At 43.5% G+C, this 19,005-nt stretch overlaps 1 pseudogene across 1 annotated transcript in view; it reads left to right on the top strand.

Annotated features, from left to right (window-relative positions):
- The window catches only part of LOC311227633 (neurocan core protein-like), a 132,018-nt pseudogene extending 113,931 nt beyond the window's left edge, over window positions 1–18,087 (top strand). The window contains exons 5-7 of the transcript XR_014621041.1: window positions 13,635–13,719; window positions 13,892–14,074; window positions 16,744–18,087. The product of XR_014621041.1 is annotated as a neurocan core protein-like (transcript). The remainder of the gene's footprint in view (window positions 1–13,634; window positions 13,720–13,891; window positions 14,075–16,743) is intronic.
- The last annotated feature ends 918 nt before the right edge of the window (window positions 18,088–19,005 follow it).

Genomic DNA, 19,005 nt, shown 5'->3' with positions numbered 1-19,005 from the left:
GTGTGGTAGTGAAAGAGTTAACCTTCTGTAGTGTGGTAGTGAAAGGTTAACTTTATGTAGTGTGGTAGTGAAAGAGTTAACCTTCTGTAGTGTGGTAGTGAAAGGGTTAATCTTCTGTAGTGTGGCAGTGAAAGAGTTAACCTTATGTAGTGTGGTAGTGAAAGGTTAACTGTCTGTAGTGTGGTAGTGAAAGGGTTAACCGTCTGTAGTGTGGTAGTGAAAGGGTTAACCGTCTGTAGTGTGGTAGTGAAAGGTTAACCGTCTGTAGTGTGGTAGTGAAATGGTTAACCGTCTGTAGTGTGGTAGTGAAAGGTTAACCGTCTGTAGTGTGGTAGTGAAAGGTTAACCGTCTGTAGTATGGTAGTGAAAGGGTTAACCTTCTGTAGTGTGGTAGTGAAAGGTTAACCTTCTGTAGTGTGGTAGTGAAAGGTTAACCGTCTGTAGTGTGGTAGTGAAAGGTTAACCTTCTGTAGTGTGGTAGTGAACGGGTTAACCCTTTGGTAGTGTGGTAGTGAAAGGTTAACCGTCTGTAGTATGGTAGTGAAAGGGTTAACCTTCTGTAGTGTGGTAGTGAACGGGTTAACCCTTTGGTAGTGTGGTAGTGAAAGGGATAATCCACATTTCACATTTGCATTTCCTTGAGTCCAGATGAATCGTATTTTCTCTGCGCCCGAGTTGCCTAGTAATAGACAATAGCGATCTTTAAATGCTTAACGTTAGGCTACCCTACAAACACTTCACCTGCCTAGCTTATAAAATCTTATTGTAGCTAAAAGATTAGCAAAAAAAATATAATCACTTTTGTGCATAGATCACTAGATTTGTCCGCTTATAATACGCATTTCCCGTTGGAAAGCAGATGATAAAATTGGCAAAATGGACGTTAATTGTTGCGTTAAACACGTAACCACAATATCCCAGACAAAACTCAAGAGCACTGGTTTTACTGGGCTTCCTTTCTGCCCCTCGGACGTCATCCGTCGTGCATCGCAAACACCTGCGACATCAAGGAAGCGTTCAGCATCTACACATAAAGTGGCACATTACTTTTTTCCCGTTCAGACGAGGACACGGAGCAGCTGTCTCCAAATCAATCAATTCTTGCCACTCCCTGGCGCTTTGTGAAAGCAGCCGATGACTACAACCCCCGCTGGTGATCTTGACCGACCGACCGACCGCGCGTCTTTCAATTTCCTTCCCCCAGAAATCTCCCCCACCTCATGTGGATCACTGAAAGTGCCACCTCCGCTCTCATTATCGCTCTCGCTCCGGCGAGATACGCTTCCTGCTTGTGCGCTGCATACGCTTGAACCACTTGAAGTCTCAATCTTCTTCTTCCTCCTCCTCCTTTCATTTTGGTTCATATTCCCTCCATTGTCCTCCTCTTCGTTCTCCTTTTGAACTTCTATCTCCGTGTCTGACTCACGCTCTGCCATGAGTCACTGACACACACACACACACACACACGCACACACACACACACGCACACACGCTCTTTAGTAGCATTTACATTTACATTTAGTCAATTAGCTGACGCTTTTATCCAAAGCGACTTACAAGTTCTGTACAACAAATGAGTAGGAAGTGTAAGTACTCAGATAAGGAAGGGTAAGTAACATTGTTCATCAAACAGCGTTGAACTTGAGTGCTACAGACTTGAGTGCATATCAGCATAGTATAGGTAATAATATAGGCAAGGTAGATTCCTTAGCAGCAGAGTGCATCCTAGTTAGTACAAGACAGTACAAAGGGTAGTAGTTGTTTTTTCTGTGGGGGGGGGGGGAGTTCGTTCCACCATTGTGAAGCAAGGACAGAGAATCGCTGGCTTCTCTTTGATGACTGAGGGTGTGTAGTTAGAGACCATCGATCCGTTCTAGTAGCATTTCACCTGACCTTTGCGAGTGATTAACCTATTAACGTTAAGTAAACAATCATAAGCGGCTGGGTGGCGTGGCGGAGATTGCGCTCGTCACCAATGCAAGCGACTCCGGTCTCGACTCCCCGAGTCGGCGTTGCCTGCGGCTTGGGCCAGTCGTCATACTATCTCAATTGGCAGAGTCAGCAGGGTGGAAAGTCGATGGGTGGGGATTGGACGTTGTGGACAGCGACTCCTACAGGTCGGTTGGGTGACGCCTGCACAGCAGAGACAGGAAGTATCGGGGGGCAGCGTGAGCCTCCCACACGTTACTCCTCGCCACTGAGAGTCCGCGCTGTCGGGTGAAAAGATGCGACAGGCTGCCTCCTCGTGTACCGGAGGGGACACGTGATGCAAGGCTTCTATCCTCCGTACGACCGACCAGTGGGAGGCATAGTCTAGCAACGTTCAAGACAGGGGAGGGGAGAATTGAAGGGGAGAATTGGCGATACGAAATTGGGATGGGAGAAAAATAGAAAATAAGGAGAAAAAGTGGATAAACAATTTAAAGTAAACAATCATAACTTAACGCACCTCGGCGAAAACCAAAACAGTCATCATGGAGCACATTGGCACTGAGTTTGTGGATCCAACCGCCTCCATACTTTTCTATACTTTCATTTTATTTTCTCGAGTACCGTTAGAAGGTTGTCTGGAGGACAAGGTCGCTGATTATATCTACTGCCTTGATAGCAGGCAAGTCTTTCAATTCAGTTGAAAAATCGCTCCTCTTCATAGCATAATGATAAAAGGTTATCCACAAAAAGCATAATAATCCACAGTTCCCGAATCCACGGCGAGTCCACATACACTCCCTTCACTATCAAGTCATGTAATCGTGTAAATCGTGGCTTCGTCCTCTCAAAGAAAAAAAAGAATACCGCTCTCCCATTTTCCCCCCAAAAGATTCAGGCTGCTGATAGCGGGGGAGTCTTTCCCTTCAGTTAAGGAACACGTGTTTGTGACTTTCTGTTTTAATAGCTTTCTCTTGTAACACGGTCTAAACTGGCACTGTCGGCCATTTCCTCCATCCTGGCTCGTTGGCTTTTCGCTTCTTGACCAGGGGTGTAAAAAGTACCCAGAAATTATACTACTAAGTGAAAGTATGGGTACCGTACTCAAAATCATACTCAAGTAAAAGTAAAAGAGTATCTGGCTAAAAACACACTTGAGTAAAAGTAAAAAAGTTTCTACTTTTAAATGTACTTCAAAGTGGGTATAAAACAGGAGGGAAGACTGTCAAGTTTTAAACTGTGGATACCAAACAGAGAAGGTAAAGACGACTTTGAATTGTTGAACAGTAATCCAGAACTATTTTATTGCACTGCAATTATTGCACTATTTTACTCTGTCTATTTTATCTTACTCTTTTTATTATTGTCTATTTAAAACTGAATCAAACCATAAACAAAGTGGCCTGTTGGGATGTTAAAAAACTAATGTGAAAAACTGTGATTTTTTCTTTTTTCTGTTGTGAAGCACTTTGAGCTGCAGTTCCTGTATGAAAGGTGCTATACAAATAAAGTGTATTATTATTATTATTATTATTATTATTATTATTATTATTATTATTATTATTATTATTATTATTATTATTATTATTATTATTATTATTATTATTATTATTATTACTTAAGTACTTAAGAGTAAAAGTTAAAGTAAAAACTTTTTTTTATTCCGGGGCAATGAAATGTTCTGTTGAATGAATGAATGAATTATTTTCGGTCTTTGTTTACAACAAATCAAAAACACACTTGTGTGGACTTACAAAAAGAAAAAAATCACAAATGTACATATTCAAAGTAAGCTCACACACAAAATCCAAACTCAATGACCGAAAAAAGGAATAGGCTGAAGCACATGCTTATTTTTGCCTATCCTTCACAATTCTTAAAAGCTAAATATATTTTAATATTTAAAAAAAAAACTTAAAATATTTAATTGTGTTAGTAGGGACGACTGACCAAGCCGGAGGTACCGCTGACAGCTGGATTCGATCCCACAGTCTCTGTGGTGATAGGCGAGCGCTTAGTCCACTGCGCTACCCAGCCGCACCCCTGTCGTACCTACTTTTGGGTGAAACACAGACACCGCTCTCATTGTATTTGTCCTGTATAAAAACTGAACTTACATTGTTTGAAACATTTCTTTTGTCAGTGCATCATGTTAAGTCAAGCAATTGCTTCTAGAGGTGTGGCAATGAAATCCAGTGCAATGGATGTATTGTTGGTCTCTAATGTATAGACCTATCTAGCGGAAAGCAAGTTGCGATTGGAGGATCAAGAAAAGAGGGCGGGGTTTGAGATGATTAGGCACTAAGTGAACATCCAGTCCCACCTCCAATCAGTAATGTGATACTTTCCCTATCACTAATATGTATTTATAACAGAGCTATGAACATGATAATATTCTCGACCACACTTCCTATACAAAAATACCATTACTTCCTATACAAAATACCATTACTTCCTATACAAAATACCATTACTTCCTATACAAAATACCATCACTTCCTATACAAAATACCATTACTTCCTATACAAAATACCATTACTTCCTATACAAAATACCATCACTTCCTATACAAAATACCATTACTTCCTATACAAAATACCATTACTTCCTATACAAAATACCATCACTTCCTATACAAAATACCATTACTTCCTATACAAAATACCATCACTTCCTATCAGTGGCGGCCGGTGTGAACTACATTTGGGTGGTCGTGGGCATCTGACCAAGCTGACCAAGCGAATACTGACTCATAACGTTACCAACGTTAAGTCGAGTTAATTGATTCATACTACACTAGTACACGTATGATCATCAATCCAATAATGAACACTTATATATAGGCCTATCTTGTCATTTTAAACAAGTTACCATTCATTCATTCAGCCATTATGCAATACCCACAGCGAAATTAACAGAGAGAGAGAGAGAGAGAGAGAGAGAGAGAGAGAGAGAGAGAGAGAGAGACCGCATTAACTCATTAACTCACTGTGTTTAGTTGAAACGTGGTTCAGCCGGAGGGCTTGATAAAGTGTATAATGTCCACTGTCCCACAGTCCCAGACTGTTGTTGTCGATGTATATCCACTGTCCAGAGTGACTGCATCACAACACAACAGCATCGAGTAACTAACTAACTAACTTCCTAACCAGAAACTGACGTAGGCCAATCAGAGAGAGCGTCTCCGAGAAATGCGGCTACGGAAAATACTGGCGTCGGCCAATCAGAGAGCGTCTCAGAGAAATGCGGCTACGGAAAGTCTCGACGCTGCTTGCTTAGATGATAATAGATCGCTTGGAAAAGCGCCCGGCTTCCATCATAATACATCATATTTCAACGCACAGCGAGTTACGCACTGATTGGCTGCGACGGATACAGCGATGAAACCAGTGCACGCCCACTGTAAGCGTTATTGCGTCTAGCCCGAGAGAAATGCTTCTACGGAAAGGAGTCACTTCCTGTTAATGAAAACAATTATTTATATTTGATATATTAACGTTATATTGTGCATTGGAAACACAAACATACTTAAAATGAGTAAATATTATTCATTTTAAACATGTTTATTTTATTTATAGGCCCCCCAAAAAAAGAAAAAAAAATCGTATTCTTCTTCTTTTAACCAGGGAGGGCGGCGTTCTAGCGCCCCTATCGGCCAGCCGCCACTGCTTCCTATACTTCTAAGAAAATGACGCACTTGAAAATATCTAAACAGGCTTGATATGACCTGGGGAGATCAAATTGACCTGATCAGGCCTCACAAATTTACTTCTAAACAGAATATTATAATGTTCTTTATTCACGAGGACAGCTAAATAGGAATTGTAATAATACCCTACATTTGGAACCCTCCAAAGGGCATAACATTATTCTTATATGAGTAATCCTCAACAAACTACAATACGTCCAAAACTCTACGTCCACCCGCCGCTCCGACCACATCACCCCCTCATCCTCCACGATCTCCACTGGCTCCCCATCATGTACAGGATTCAGTTCAAGATTCTACTCATCACCTACAAAGCCCTCAACAACCTGGCCCCCTCCTACCTCTCTGACCTCTGACCTCCACCACACGCCTACCCGCTGCCTCAGGTCCGCAGACGCTAACCTCCTCCAACCCATCAGGACTAAGCTCCTGCCCAACCGCGTGAATACTTTCCCTAAGCGGGTTGTACTTCCGCGATCTGATTGGCCACTGACGTTTCTGGTCATGTGACATGTGCGCCAATCGTGTGACGCCTAGTTCTGCGCCTATTTCCGGGTCTAACAGCCTGCAAACTACCAGGGGCGACAGTGGCTCAGGAGGTAGAGCAGTCGTCTGGCAATCCGGAGGTTCCCGGTTCGATTCCCGCTCCTCCTGGGCAGCGAGTCGATGTGTCCTTGAGCAAGACACTTAACCCCTAATTGCTCCCGATGAGCAGGTTGGCACCTTGCATGGTTGCCTCCGCCGTCGGTGTGTGAATGGGTAAAATGTAAGTAACAAATTGTAAAGCGCTTTGGATAAAAGCGCTATATAAAAAAGCAGCCATTTACCTAACGCCTGGTTAAGCTTAGGCGACTCTTTCGAAGTTGGTTAAGGTTAGCGTTTGGAATCAGGGCTGGTGTTCTATCGCCCTGCTCTAAGACAAACTCTAACCTTAACCAACTTCGAAAGAGTGCCTAAGCTTAACCGGTGGCAGAACTAGGCGTCACACGATTGGCGCACATGTCACATGACCAGAAACGTCAGTGGCCAATCAGATCGCGCAAACCGAACGCGGAAGTACAACCCGCTTAGGGAAAGTATTCACGCTGCCCAACCATATCCGTCATGCAGACACCCTCTCATCACTTAAAAAAAAGCCCTAAAAACCCACCTTTTTACCCTTGCCTTCAAGCCTTGAACTCCTTCCTCTCTCACCTTTTACATAATTATTTTACTTTAATTCTTTCTACTAAAACTGTATTGTTTATTTTGCTCTGTAAAGTGTCTTTGAGCATTCGGAAAAGCGCTATACAAAATGTATGTATTATTATTATTATTATTATAATAATAAAGAAATGCTGCCTTTTGTCGACAGAGTTCTGCCGTCTGCAGGATATTATTGAGCAGCTGACAGCCCAGTGACATACGTCAATCTTCCTCTCTGTTCCTTATTGAGGAGAGCAGGCTTTTTATAAAGCTGCTGAAGTCCCCCGTGAAGCCCGTCAATACTCCTGTCAGACCTCAGCGGCAGTAGCGCGACGCCACTCGCAATTATTTCTCCATGAAGTGTCATAACGGCAGATGTTATAAAGAATTTTAAAATAATCTATGAGAAATACAAACCAAAGCCCAGGCCATCTCTCTGAAACTTGTATTGACTTCGTTATCCATCTCCCTCGCCCTGTGGGCGTACAAACACTGTAGAGTGGACCGTCAATACTCTGGGTGAAGAGTTATTCTCAATTACGGATATTGGGTCTCATTCCCGAATATTTTCCAAAGAGTTCTCTTGGAAGACTTATCTTGGAACCGACTGAGACAGAATCAATGACAAGTTCACTCTGAGTCCCCAACGTGCTGGGGAATATGTCTTTTAAGTGGCTCAAACTATCTGAGCTGAGATAATCTGCGTTCGGGAATGGCACCAGTCTGAAACATGAACGTGCGTTCCCGTCTAGGTCATTTGCATACAAAACAACGCCTCCAGAGCTCCTTTTAAGGCAACTAATGATGCAGCCGTGTGAAAATGGACGCGGAAGCGTTTTGCGACCCATCAAAATTAGATTTGATTAATTGTATTGTCATCATATATAGTACAGCTCGGGCACCTGCCGCAGCGCACGTGCACACACACACACCGCTCGCGTGCAATAATAGCCTACGCGCGTAATGAATGAACGCAGTATAGGCTTATTATTCCATTAATGACTTGTTTCATTAGGACTGCCCGCCCCCGGTAGACCGTATACAGTAAACCATGCAGTCCGCTCATGATACGCCCGACTCTGGTGGCCTTAATATGTGTACAGTACTGTACAGTACAGTATACACATATTAAGGCCGCCAGAGTCTTGTGTGCACCAGTATGGCCTACGTGTCTAATGAATGAACAGTAGGCTTATATTATTCTAGTTACTTGTTTCATTAGGATTTAGTAGATACTATATATATGCTCTGCCCTACGTACAGTATAAGAACAGTCTGTACTTATACTGTACGTAGGGCAGAGCATATATATAGTATCTACTAAATCCTAATGAAACAAGTAACTAGAATAATATAAGCCTATATACTGTTCCTTCATTAGACACGTATAGTCTATACTGGCGCACACAAGACTTATGGAATATTAATGCAGTCTATTTCCACGCGATTAGCTTTAGTTCTTATTTATTTATTTATCCACTGTCATTTCAGTGTTGGTGTATAGGCTATATAGTGTATTTCAATATCAGTTGAATTGATTAATGATATATTCGAAGGAATGCAGGTTTATAGCTATATCAAACAAAGGTCTGTCCCATTGTATATATCAATGGGATATATTGCATGTTGACCTGCATTCTTTCAAATGTATAATTAATCATTAAAACAGATATGTAACAAATAAGAAATACAAATTCCACAGAAGGCATTAAATTATTATTATTTTCAACCATTTCACAATAATTGCATAATTGTGTTTGAATATCTGAGTAATTAAAGTAATTATACATTTGTCCAAAATAGCTGGTTCAGATATGGTTAATCCAGCTGCCCTGTGATCAGATTAATCCATATTATTTATTTTTCCGACATCAAATGCGTAATTTCTTATCGTTCAAATATTGTCATATTTATTTTAATTATGATTAAGTAATTAATTCCAAGGAGGCCTGTAGCGTTGACATGAAGGAATCACTATGAGAACACAGTCTGTCAAGTTAATAAAATGTTCAATTAGTCAATCAATCATAAGTGTGCTCCTCAGCACTCTTAAATTCTGCTCTCAGCCACGGCCAAATCCGATCTCAGGAAAATTTGGGGAATCGCGCTACTAGCGCTAATATGTCTTAAATGGGCAGAAATCTGCCTAAGAGGACATTTTTTGTCGTAAATCCGTTCGGGAATGAGACCCATTGTTCTCCTCGGATATGATCTGAAATTCCCACATGCTCCATTTTGCCATGTGTGCCCACGTTGACCACCATCACCAACAACACCAACACCAACAACACCACCACCAACACCAACAACACCAACACCACCACCACCACAGACAGACAGACAAGCAGAGAGTGAGAGAGAGAGACAAAGAGGGAGAGAGACAGACAGACATGCAGAGATAGAGAGAGACAAATAGAGGGAGAGAGACAGACAGACAGGCAGAGAGAGACAAAGAGAGTGAGAGAGACAGACAAAGAGAGGGAAACAGACAGACAGACAGACAGACAGACAGACAGACAGACAGACAGACAGACAGACAGACAGACAGACAGACAGACAGACATGCAGAGAGAGAGAGAGAGAGAGACAAAGAGAGGGAGAGACAGACAGACAGACAGGCAGAGAGAGACAAAGAGAGTGAGAGAGACAGACAAAGAGAGGGAGACAGACAGACAGACAGACATGTAGAGAGAGAGAGAGACAAAGAGAGGGAGAGACAGACAGACAGGCAGAGAGAGAGAGAGACAAATAGAGGGAGAGAGACAGACAGACAGGCAGAGAGAGACAAGGAGAGTGAGAGAGAGACAAAGAGAGGGAGAGACAGACAGACAGGCAGAGAGAGAGAGAGACAAATAGAGGGAGAGAGACAGACAGACAGGCAGAGAGAGACAAGGAGAGTGAGAGAGAGACAAAGAGAGGGAGAGACAGACAGACAGGCAGAGATAGAGACAGACAAAGAGAGGGAGACAGACAGACATACAGACATGCAGAGAGAGAGAGAGACAAATAGAGTGAGAGAGACAGACAGACAGACAGACATGCAGAGAGAGAGAGAGACAAATAGAGTGAGAGAGACAGACGGACAGACAGACATGCAGAGAGAGAGAGAGACAAAGAGAGGGAGAGACAGACAGACAGGCAGAGATAGAGAGAGAGAGAGAGAGAGAGAGACAGACAAAGAGAGGGAGACAGACATGCAGAGAGAGAGAGAGACAAAGAGAGGGAGAGAGAGATACAGACATATGTGCAGAGAGCGAGAGAGAGAGACAAAGAGAGGGAGAGAGAGAGACATGCATAGAGCGAGAGAGAGAGACAAAGAGAGGAAGACAGACAGACAGACAGACATGCAGAGAGAGAGAGAGAGAGAGAGAGAGAGAGAGAGCGACAAAGGGAGGGAGACAGACAGACAGACATGCAGAGAGAGAGAGAGAGAGACAAAGAGAGGGAGAGAGAGATACAGACATATGTGCAGAGAGCGAGAGAGAGAGACAAAGAGAGGGAGAGAGAGAGCCATGCATAGAGCGAGAGAGAGAGACAAAGAGAGGGAGAAATACAGACAGACATGCAGAGAGAGAGAGAGAGACAAAGAGAGGGAGACAGACAGACAGACATGCAGAGAGAGAGAGAGAGAGAGAGAGACAACGAGAGGGAGACAGACAGACAGACATGCAGAGAGAGAGAGAGAGAGAGAGAGAGAGAGACAAAGAGAGGGAGACAGACAGACAGACATGCAGAGAGAGAGAGAGACAAAGAGAGGGAGAGACAGACAGTTCGATTCCCGCTCCTCCCGGGCAGCATCCTTGAGCAAGACACTTAACCCATAATTGCTCGCGATGAGCAGGTTGGCACCTTGCATGGTCGCCTCCGCCGTCGGTGAGTGAACGTGGTGCGAGTGAACAAATTGTAAAACGCTTTGGATAATTGCTCTATATAAATGCAGCCATTTACCATTTACATGGAGAGAGAGAGAGAGAGAGAGAGAGAGAGAGAGAGAGAGAGAGAGAGAGAGAGAGAGAGAGAGAGAGAGAGAGAGAGAGAGAGATGGAGAGAGAGAGAGAGAGAGACAGACGTGCAGAGAGTGAGAGAGAGACAACGAGAGGGAGAGAGTCAGACAGACATGCAGAGGGCGAGAGAGACAAAGAGACAAAGAGAGGGAGAGAGACAGACAGACGTACAGAGAGAGAGAGAGAGAGAGAGAGAGAGAGAGAGGGAGAAAGACAGACAGACGTACAGTGAGAGAGACAAAGAGAGGGAGAGAGACAGACAGACGTACAGAGAGAGAGAGAGAGAGAGAGAGAGAGAGAGAGAGAGAGAGAGAGAGAGAGAGAGAGAGAGAGAGAAAGACAGCCAGACGTACAGAGAGAGAGACAAAGAGAGGGAGAGAGACAGACAGACAGACAGACAGACAGACAGACAGACAGACAGACAGACAGACAGACAGACAGACAGACAGACAGACAGACAGACAGACAGACAGACAGACAGACAGACATGAAGAGAGACAGTCAGACAGACAGACAGACAGACAGACAGACATGAAGAGAGACAGTCAGACAGACAGACAGACAGACATGAAGAGAGACAGACAGACAGACAGACAGACAGACAGACAGACAGACAGACAGACAGACAGACAGACAGACAGACAGACAGACAGACAGACAGACAGACAGACAGACAGACATGCGAGAGAGAATGAATGAATGTCAAATAAGGACAGAGAAAGAATGGATTCAGCACTCTGGCTCTGTTTGTCTGGCCCTGGTCTCATGGCTCTGTGGTTTGGCAGTGGTCCCTAGCTACTGCAGGCCGGGCCCCATTAACTCCCTGTGGCCCTCCTCGCTCCAGCATTGCCCACCACTGGCATTCGGTGGCAACACTGCCACCTAAGGACAGAAAAAGAAACTGCAACGTTGAGCTCCATAACGTCATAGAATATAGAATAGAATAGAAATACTTTAACTATCCCGAGGGAAATTTGACACTACAAATCGCTCACATTAAACATTTAGGCAGAACAAAGTCACAAATAAGAATAACAAAACAAATTGCCTAAGAATAGGAATAGAATAAAATATACAGTAAAAATATACAGTAAAAATATACAGAACTCTACAGTAAGTGTAATATACGTCGCTTAATTAATGGATGTTGTGTTTTAAACGTATTATTAGTTTGTTTTCTCTTTTTTTCTAACGATGTATCGGTAATAATAATAACCGTGCTTTGTGTCGTATTCAACGCTGAACTGTGATTTATAGACAGCACCAAGTTCAAGTTTCTTTATTGGTTGTCATACAAAAATACAGAGTACTTTTATATAAAATGCTTCTTTTTGTTTTGCTCTAGAGATTGTGCTAGATAAAAATAGATAAGTATAAAATAAGTATAATAAGTATAAAATAGAAGTCAAGTACGTAGACAAAAGTGTTCAATGTACATATATACAATATACAATGCAGAGTAGAAAAGTAACTGAGTTACAATACAATATACAGTACAATGCAGAAATGCCCTCCCATTTCAAGCCATGCCGGTCTGCTGATTGGAGGCATTTTAAAGTGCCGATCAGTGATTGGAGGGATTTACCGGAGAGGAGTGCCCATCAAGACGGAGTCTATTTGTGATGCATATTCACCAGAGATAATCTGATACTGCCTATGAAATTATAAATGTTTTAATGTACTGTAAATAGCAGCACAAACTAATTAAAATGTTGCCTGTGTCTTTATTAAACGGCCTTGATCAAGTACCTATATTTAGGAAAATGTAAATTCATACTGCTCCCTCTAAATTAGATAATTTTTTTTGTATTCCTTGCTAGGGTAAAGCCTCCTCTGGGATTATGTCTGACAGATTAGACAATACGTACTGGGAAAATGAGTTAAAGTTGTTCTATTTTGGTGAACGCTCATCTGATGAGATACAACAGAGTGCATTGTGGGTTTGCGGAGGATCTCAGAGGAGGGCAAACAGTGGCTCGGTATAGGTAGAGCAGTCGTCTGGTAATCCGGAGGTTCCCCGGTTCGATTCCCACTCCTCCCGCAGGCAGCCTGTCGGAGTGTCCTTGAGCAAGACACTTAACCCCTAATTGCTCCCGATGAGCAGGTTGGCACCTTGCACGGTCGCCTCCGCCGTCTGTGAGTGAATGTGTGAGTGAGTGGGTAAAATGTGAGGCACAAATTGTAAAGCGCTTTGGATAAAAGCTGCTATATAAATGCAGCATTTTACCATTTACTACTGTATATTTCTGTATATTTGTACGGTATATTTTATATTAGAATGTATATACATAACATAGGAAATGTATTACATCCCGGACCGTATTTTATTTAATTTTATTTGATTCTTAGTCTTATTTTTATTCTTATTCGTGACTTTTGCTTTGTCTTCTACCTAAATATTTACTGTTTACTGTGAGCGAACTGTAGTGCCAAATTTCCCCCGGGATGAATAAAGTATTTCTATTCTATTCTATTCTATTCTATTCTATTCTATTCTATTCTATTCTATTCTATTCTATTCTATTCTATGTTTCTAACATAGAAACTTTGTACTTTTGCTTCCAGGTGTCCTAGCCACATGGGGTGAGGGGGGGGGGGGGGGGGGTACAGGCATAAAAGATAACAGTAGTAAATAGTAATGTAGTAGAACATAGTAATGATGGTGGTGGAATGAATTTAATCAGTCGTTAATAGTAGTGATAATAGTATGCAGCATGGCAGTGGCACGCTGCGCCCGGGTCCGTGCAGTGTTTAGTAATTAAGAGTTAAACAGTCCCCAACTATTCTCAAGTTCTCCGGCAATTAGTTCTCCAACTATTGGCAGCGTCTCGAGCCCACGGCTGTGAAGCCTGATGTCTACTGGCACAAAGGACTGGCTGAGGCGGGTTGTGGTGTGTCATGGGGGGGGGGGATAAGTCTATGGCAGAACGTGCTCCTCGTCTTGGCCAGCTCCTCATAGAGGGGGGGGCAGGAGGGGTCTTCCAGTAAAGCGTCCATACTTTATTTATTTTTCCTAACACAAGCTGTATTTATTTCTTTTCATCCAATCACGTTTGGCGGCAGTGTTGTGTGGAACCCCGCCCGCAGTGGAGGACGCCCATCTGATTGGCCGGCGGAGGTCTCACTACGACATCCACGCCGCGGTGCGCTACCAGTGCTCCGAGGGCTTCTACCAACGCCACATCCCCACCGCGCGCTGCCGCGCCGACGGGAGCTGGGAGCGCCCCAAGATCGTCTGCACAAAGTGTGAGTGGCTGACGACCCGTGGTCCCCCATAGCAGCTCAGTGAGATAAGGCCCACGACAATATTAACTAGGATGTCCGATATTATCGGCCTACCGATATTATCGGCCGATTTCGGCATTAAAATGTGATATCAGATTTTTTTTAATTTTAATTACATTTTTTACATTTCTATAACCTTTATTTACCCAGGCAACCAAGTAAGAACAAATTCTGATTTTATTTATTGTCAAAAGTATCCATAATGTTGTGTTAATTCCACAACAAGAGATATGTAATGTTAATTACCTGAAATTATTCAGTTTTTGGGGGGGGGGGGGAAACCCTGCATATATCGGTATCGGTTGATATCGGTATTGGAAATTAAGAGTTGGACAATATTGGTATATCGGTATCGGTAAAAAAGCCAATATCGAGCATCCCTAATCTTAACCCTTCAGATGAAGAACCGCATATTTATGAATCTGTTTTTTTCCATGTTCCATTTGGACAGGTGATATAATAGCGGTTGTAAAGTCAATCCAAATCACTTGGAGTATCATGTCAGGTCAAGTGTTCCTTTATTAATCCCCTTGGGGGAAATGCAGGTGTAGAATAGAATAGAGGGGGGTAGAATAGATTCAAGATTGTTTATTGTCATGTGCACAGTTCAACAGACAGTTTGCCGTACAATGAAAATCTTACTTTGCTAGTCCGCCCTTCACACAAAGGAATAGGTCATAATAATAATAACAATAGAGCATAGAGCATAGAACATAGAACATAGAACATAGAACAAGATCATTAACTATTAATGTACACACATCTCTAGATCATTAGGTATGAAATCATTGCTCATGAAACATGAATGAATCTGATTTAAATTGTTCTTCAATTGGTCTAAAGGTGCCTAAAGGTTAGAGAAGTGGGGCCTAGCGGTCGTACCGGCAGGGAAGATCTGGGCGGGGAAGTGAGTGAATAACTCTCTCCCTTCCCTCAATACCAACCGCTGAAGTGCCCTTGAGCAAGGCATTCAACCCCCAACTGCTCAGTGGTCAACAGTGTCAGACTGTGGTTGTACAGGGCAGCTCCTAGTGGTCAACAGTGTCAGACTGTGGTTGTACTGGGCAGCTCCTAGTGGTCAACAGTGTCAGACTGTGGTTGTACTAGGCAGCTCCTAGTGGTCAACAGTGTCAGTCTGTGGTTGTACTGGGCAGCTCCTAGTGGTCAACAGCGTCAGTCTGTGGTCGTACTGGGCAGCTCCTAGTGGTCAACAGTGTCAGTCTGTGGTTGTACTGGGCAGCTCCTAGTGGTCAACAGTGTCAGACTGTGGTTGTACTGGGCAGCTCCTAGTGGTCAACAGCATCAGACTGTGGTCGTACTGGGCAGCTCCTAGTGGTCAACAGCGTCAGACTGTGGTCGTACTGGGCAGCTCCTAGTGGTCAACAGTGTCAGACTGTGGTCGTACTGGGCAGCTCCTAGTGGTCAACAGTGTCAGACTGTGGTTGTACTGGGCAGCTCCTAGTGGTCAACAGTGTCAGTCTGTGGTTGTACTGGGCAGCTCCTAGTGGTCAACAGTGTCAGACTGTGGTTGTACTGGGCAGCTCCTAGTGGTCAACAGCGTCAGTCTGTGGTCGTACTGGGCAGCTCCTAGTGGTCAACAGTGTCAGACTGTGGTTGTACTAGGCAGCTCCTAGTGGTCAACAGTGTCAGTATGTGGTTGTACTGGGCAGCTCCTAGTGGTCAACAGTGTCAGACTGTGGTTGTACTGGGCAGCTCCTAGTGGTCAACAGTGTCAGACTGTGGTTGTACTGAGCAACTCCTAGTGGTCAACAGTGTCAGACTGTGCTTGTACTGGGCAGCTCCTAGTGGTCAACAGTGTCAGACTGTGGCTGTACTGGGCAGCTCCTAGTGGTCAACAGTGTCAGACTGTGGTTGTACTGGGCAGCTCCTAGTGGTCAACAGTGTCAGACTGTGGTTGTACTGGGCAGCTCCTAGTGGTCAACAGTGTCAGACTGTGGTTGTACTGGGCAGCTCCCAGGAGTGATTGTGTGTAACTGTGTGAGTGTGAAGCAGAGCGTTGCTGAAAAAGAGCATCCATGCTCAGAAAACCTACCCTGGTAAATAAAAGTTAAAAAATAAATAAAAATCCTTCAAATTAAAAACCATGTATTGTGAGTCCAGTGGTTTTAGAAATACATACTTTTTAGCTGCAACCAGCAACTCTGTTTTTTATACCACGACCCCATTTTATTTACGATTTCTTTTGGCGACCCCACTTGCCACTTTGGGTCGCGACCCGTAGTTTGAGAACCGCTACAGTACTTCTTGGAGGCTGAGATTGGGCATGTGCAGTAGTTCATGTCGTGTGTGTGTGTGTGTGTGTGTGTGTGTGTGTGTGTGTGTGTGTGTGTGTGTGTGTGTGTGTGTGTGTGTGTGTGTGTGTGTGTGTGTGTGTGTGTGTGTGTGTGTGTGTGTGTGTGTGTGTGTGTGTGTGTGTGTGTGTGTGTGTGTGTGTGTGTGTGTGTGTGTGTGTGTGTGTGTGTGTGTGCGTGCGTTCACGCTAATTAGCTATCAGGGGGTGTGGCAACGGGAGTGGCCTAACACACAAAAAAGGTCGCAGCTCTTGTGAATCTGGCGCTTGTTATTATTACACAAAGCCAAACTCATATGCAATTTGTCTCTCTCCTCAGCCCGACGATCTCACCGCTACCGGCGCCACCACCATCAGCGCCGAGAAGGCCGGAACCACAGGAGACACGGCGGGGGGGAGGGACACAGCTACTGAACCAAATACTACAACACCCACAATGCCCGGCGGCACCCCATCCATCCAGGCCCTATAAAGACAATAGCTATAACATCATAATCATCCCCACCTTCTCTTTCTGCCTATTTCCCAGCCTCTCTTCAGGCCTCTTCCTCCTCCTCTTCTAACACATTATCTCCATAACCCCCTCGTCGAGTCCCTCTTGTTTATTTTGGATGATTTACCGTCGACTATAGTTTACTCCGGGTCCATCTTGAACACTAAATCCTTTCCATCTGATTAACACGAGTCTCTTTTTAATATCTCAGCACATGTGCAGCGTTTGAATTTAATAACCTCCGACACTTGTGTAACTGCGTGTGTGTGTGCGTGTGTGTGTGTGCGTGTGTGTGTGTGTGTGTGTGTGTGTGTGTGTGTGTGCGTGCGCGCACACGCACGTGTAAAAGAGAGAGGTAGAGAGAGAGAGAGTTTCTTTCTTTCTTTCTTTTAAAGTTCGCTCGTTCCACGTGGAAGTTGGAACGCGATCTCCGTCCTGGTATTCTGTTTATAAAAAGCACAGATGTGATTGATTGCGACATAGATTTCAGTCCCAAATAACCCGTGAGCCTTTTCTCTTGTATGCGTGCCGTGCCCGTCTCCATGGAACCCGCCTGACTAGCAGGCCTGTTTTTATTCTAATTATACTGTACATGCTTTTTTCTAATATTTACTACGTTTTCATGTAATGTTACTATTTATTATCAGCCCGTCGCTAGTGAATATGCTTTTTTGTTTGTTTGTTTTTTTTATTTAGGCCTATCGTTCCGACAGCCAATGTATAACACATCCCTTTTGTAAAGTAGTGCGCCATTTCCTACAATCAAGCAGTAACAAAAAAAAAGATAAATCATAATCCATTTGATTGCCTCTGATCTCTTGTACTGTAAATATTGTGCCGTTTGTTTGTTTGTTATTGGCTGATCCTTGATTAATCGCTATAGACCTCGTTCCAATCAGATAGTTCCCCTCGTCAGCGTTGAGCACTCACTGCTAATGAGCCCCATTGATCTCCAGGTAGTGTTGACAGTCGGGGGACGAGACGGAACACTCTCCCAAGATAACCACTTGATTGTATCTCGAGCCACTAAATCTACTCTGGATCTTTGCACGACTAGACTTAAAACATAACAGATAGGATGCCACAACTCTTGTCCTTGGTCCCTTTGATATTTCATCCATCCGTTCCTTTTTTTTGTTTGTGTTTGTGTGACTTACTTGTCCCGCTGTTACGTTCCATTCTTAATAAAGTGGGAGAAAAAAAATAAACAAGCAAGATTTTGAATCATTTTTTATTGAAATGACGACTTGGTTTATCGTCTCCACACTTGAGAGCTTTTTTTTGTATCGTTATTATGCAAGCAGATAAACGGAATCCTTTTTTTTTCCTGTACTGAAAAGTACAGAAGTAGGGGAGAACGAGGACGGTTGTCACACTTTTTTACTTTAGTGTGAATTGCTCATCATCAAAACGTCTTTCAATAGTCATTCCTACATTAAATCGAAGCTTAAGATGTTGGCTTGAAATGTGTATCCCTCTCATTTTCCAACGTATTGTAACAAAGAGGAAGTTACCTATCAAACACATTCTGACACATTGTCACAACCAACCCCAACTGGAATGTTTTGCTATAGTATCGAGGCTAAAACGAACCATCTAAAAACTAGTATCTGCTAGTATCAAAGCCAACAACAATCTACACTATAGCTATCCCTTCACACTTTTTAAGGGTAACAATTGTTGCATTAATATAAACCAATTGTGTAAAAGCCTAGAAGAAGAATACCGAGGAGCTGAATATTTACAATTTCACGTGGAAAAAAACACAAAAGGTCCTCTCACCTCAGGGTCAGCTGTCTTACCCCAAAGAAGACTTATGTACAGTAGGTGAGCTCTGATCCCAATTCTGGACATTTCCATACCAAAATATGGGGAGACTCAGACAGCGCCTTTTTGGTTAGCGAAATATAATGAATGTGACAACCAACCCGTGTGACTGACAACAACCAGCCCCGTTCTCCCCTACAGAACAGGGTCATTCGTAGTATCACCGATTGGTCCGTTTGCCCTCCAGCAGAGGAAACCCAATAACGTTACGGCTTTTGTCCGGTTTGTCTTCTGTTTGCGAAGGCGTCTGAGCGTTGGTGC

Source organism: Notolepis coatsorum (assembly GCF_963971535.1).
Source record: "Notolepis coatsorum genome assembly, chromosome: 4".
In the NCBI taxonomy this organism is placed as follows: Eukaryota; Metazoa; Chordata; class Actinopteri; order Aulopiformes; family Paralepididae; genus Notolepis; species Notolepis coatsorum.
This window is presented reverse-complemented; position numbering and strand designations above follow the sequence as displayed.